The sequence below is a fragment of the Adiantum capillus-veneris genome, chromosome 17, assembly GCF_014529385.1.
Source record: "Adiantum capillus-veneris isolate H3 chromosome 17, ASM1452938v2, whole genome shotgun sequence".
NCBI classification, from domain to species: domain Eukaryota; kingdom Viridiplantae; phylum Streptophyta; class Polypodiopsida; order Polypodiales; family Pteridaceae; genus Adiantum; species Adiantum capillus-veneris.
Window position 1 is genome coordinate 147189325 of NC_140947.1, and position 2893 is coordinate 147192217.

Here is a 2893-nt window from a genome sequence, read left to right on the forward strand (position 1 = left end):
CTTTGGAGATCTTCCAAGCGCTGTTCCCAAAAACTGTCACATAACCCGCATCATCCAACTTCCCTGTACTAATCAAGCTCTTTCGGATTGCTGGAACATGTCTGACATTCTTGAGCCATAAAGAAGAGCCATTCTGAAACTTCAACTGCACATCTCCCACTCCAAGTATGTCACAAACCTGCTCATTGCCAAGTCTGACATAATCTTTAGTAGCCACATATGATGTAAACCACTCTTTGTGCGGAGAAACATGTAAAGATGCCCCTGAGTCGATAATCCAATCACTCATAGCATGTCCATCCTCTGCAGCCAAGAAAACAGAATCAAGATTGCTTGTAAGGAAGATGTCACCAGCTGCTATACCAGAATCACTGTCTGAACCAGATCCTGTGACATTCACCTCTTCAATCTTCACTGAAGTCTTCTTTTCATCTTGCTCAGAACTCTTTGTTTTTCCTTTTTCTTGTTTCCACTTCGTACAGTCTCGCTTCATGTGACCCTTCTTGCCACAATGGTAGCATTCTATGTCATCCTTTGACTTTGAATCACGAGACTTACTTCGGTTTTGTGCCTTCTTACCCTTCTTCTCTTTAAACTGTTGTCTCCCTCGAACGACCAAAGCACTATTGCCTTTGCCTTTGTCAATGTTCTTCCTGTTCACTTCCTCTGTGAGCAAGATGCCTTCTACATTGGCACTTGTAAGACCTTCTGGCGTGACAGACTTACTTAACGCTGTACAAAAAGTATCCCAACTGTCTGGCAAAGTGATTAAGAGAAACATAGCCTTCACTGAATCTGGAAAGACTATCTCCTGTGCTGTTAATTGGCTGAAAATTGTGTGAAATTCATTTAGATGATTTGCCATGGCTATCCCTTCCTTCATCTTCAAATCCACCAATTTCTTGAGCCAGTAAATCTGAGAAGCAGCACTTTGTTTCTCGTACATACCACATAGCTTTTGCCATACGCCATACGATGTAGTCTCTTCTGCTACGTTGAAGTAAACATTTTCTGCCAGTGTCAGCATGATTGTGGAACAAGCTAACTCGTCAAGCTCTTCCCACTCATCTTCAGTCATACCTTCTGGTCTCTCCCCTTTGAGCTTCAGTGGCTTCACTTGTTTTTTCTGCACCAAAACCTGCCAAATCTGCTTCTTCCAGAATGGAAAGTTTGTGCCATCCAGCTTCTTTATGTTGTAAAGAGTCTCACTTTGAGAAGATTCCATATCTGCCAAACTGTTTACTCATGAGAAAAATCCGGCAGAGTTTCCCCTGTAAACTGGCCTCTGTACACAGTAAACAAGCTGTAATCAACAAGCTGAACACCTCTCCTCAGGAACTGTCAGTATTTTGAAAATTTTTGACAGAGTCTCCCCTGTAAACTGAGCTCTGGGAACCAAAAGATAGCTCAAAAAACAATCATAAATAGCTGACCAGTGACAAATCTAAAAAAATCTTTGTAATATGCTGTCTTGTAAGCATACACTGTCTCCTCTCTGGGCGATGATAGAACCTGTATCTGTCTCAAGACTGAACCGTGAACAATGCCTCAACGGCCTGACGCATAAGATGCAATCCAGTGTCTACACAAAGTTATACATCCTAAGGGATAAAAGTCGCCGAAGAGGATGCGTGTAGAGGGGAACTCCAGCAACCTAATCCACCTCACACTGGGTAACCCAGCCCCCAATGCTTGGCTTCAAAAAACCTCACACACGACCCTCTCACATGGCTCAGCAAACTGCCGAGAACTAGCATACATCCTATAATAGACCAATCACTGTCCTATGACCGTTGCGGCGGTCTGTCTGCTAGCGTGACTCACAACTAGCAGACCCACAATCACAGTACATCAATCTGCAATACATGCCAGTGGTGTCAAGCCGTCGTATGGCCACACCTCCCCTGGAACCTGGCAAGCACAAGAAGTAACAATGCAGACTGCAATATATATATATCTGATGATATATATGTGTACCTGGTCTATAGATGATGCTCTGAAGACTAATAAGTGATGTATGTCGATGCCGATATTGATGTCGACCACCTCCTGCTTGCCAATCTACACAAGACGGATTTCTTTGCGGCTGAAATCTATCTTCTGCTGTAGTGCTCAGAACGAAATTCTGAGGGCATAAACGACTTCGAAAGGGGGGTAAAACCCCAGGTCACCTAATGGAAACGTTCCCGGAACGCCGAGTGTGAATTTTCGAACTCCGGATCCAGAATCTGCCGGAAAAATGCGTGCGCGCGCGATTGCGCAAAACCGCACTGAACCAAGGCTCTGATACCAATTGAAGTCATGGAGCGGAGTGTGGGTCGACTCTCTCACACACACACAGTGAGCTTACACAGTACAGTACGTAGAGAACTGCTAGAAGGGTTATCTCCCAATTCCTTAGTATTCACAAAGTATAAGTTAGTATATACAAAGAGTCAGAGGAAAGTGAGTTAGGCGGGCGGCCAGCCATATCCGCATAAGAGGCCACTTGGGCTTTAATCCCAACAGTCTGGCCACTTGAAAGCGGGAGCTTGCCGCTTGATTGCAGTGACCAGGTTTAAGCTATCACTTGAAAGTGGTATCTCACCCCTTGATGACCCCTTGAGAATGGTGAGAAACTAGTTCAAAGTGGGCAATCACCACTTGAACGTGGATTCAAGTCATTGGAATGCGGTGTTTGGCCACTTGAAAGTGGTGTCTCACCACTTGGGAGTGGTGTCTCACCACTTGCATGGAGTGATGACTAACGTAGTACTTTGCACATGAAAGTGGTGTCTCACCACTTGATGACCACTTGAGAGTGGTGAGAAACTAGTTCAAAGTGGGAAGTCACCACTTTAACGCATTTTTTTTGTCACTTGAATGTGGTGTCTGGACACTTGAAAGCAGGAAC